This window comes from Tachyglossus aculeatus, chromosome 1 (genome assembly GCF_015852505.1).
Source record: "Tachyglossus aculeatus isolate mTacAcu1 chromosome 1, mTacAcu1.pri, whole genome shotgun sequence".
Classification (NCBI taxonomy): domain Eukaryota; kingdom Metazoa; phylum Chordata; class Mammalia; order Monotremata; family Tachyglossidae; genus Tachyglossus; species Tachyglossus aculeatus.
The window spans coordinates 85,518,381-85,519,139 of NC_052066.1; the positions used below are offsets into that span (position 1 = coordinate 85,518,381).

General features: G+C 46.6%; 1 non-coding gene across 1 annotated transcript; it reads left to right on the forward strand.

The window, feature by feature from the left end:
- The first annotated feature begins 241 nt into the window (after window positions 1-241).
- LOC119936212 lies at window positions 242-379 on the forward strand. Its single transcript, XR_005453665.1, has one exon. It is a non-coding gene; the product is annotated as a small nucleolar RNA SNORA7 (small nucleolar RNA).
- The last annotated feature ends 380 nt before the right edge of the window (window positions 380-759 follow it).

Consider the following 759-nt stretch of genomic DNA (forward strand, 5'->3'; position numbering starts at 1 on the left):
ATTAAGGAAGTAAATTGGAATTAGGAAATTGCTTATTACACCCTGACCAGAGAGGCAGAGTGGCCTAATGGAAAGAACATGGGCCTAGGAGTAAAGAGACTGGGGTTCCATCTCTGTCATTGATCTGCTTTGTAGCCTTGGGAAGAGATTGTGTGCCTCAGTTTCTTCATCTGTAAACATGAGCCCCAGGAGTGACATGGAGTATGCCCAATCTGATTTTCTTGTGTCTACCCCAGCCTTTCCCCTCTCAGGATGGCACCTGGAGAGTTTCCAGTACTCTACCAGTCTCAGCTACGGGAGGGAGAGTCAAGCAGAGGCCTACCCATTCTATTCCTAGTTTGGGCAGTGGCTAGTGAGTGGAAGGCAATCTGCTACAAGTCAAAACTCACCCATGCTGGGAGCAGCGGCATGGAAGAGAGTCGAGGGCAGAGACTCATTTACTGTGCAGAAGGAAGCAATAGTAAACCACTTTTGCATTTTTACCAAGAAAACTCTACGGACACACTACCAGAATGATGGCAGATGGAGGTGGGGCTTTCTGGTAGAGCTGTATCCGTTGAGTCTCTATAGGTTGGAAATGTGTCTACTGCATAAGACAATACTTCAGTCTTGGGACAGTACTTTGGAATCTAGTAAATTCTTAAAAGACATCGTTCAAAAGAAGGCATCCCACATCAAATTCATACCACATCATTCATCTTCGTAGCCTGGCCACTGTTCAACCTCTTTAGTCACCGGGAGTCTTGGCTGTGAGCTCGC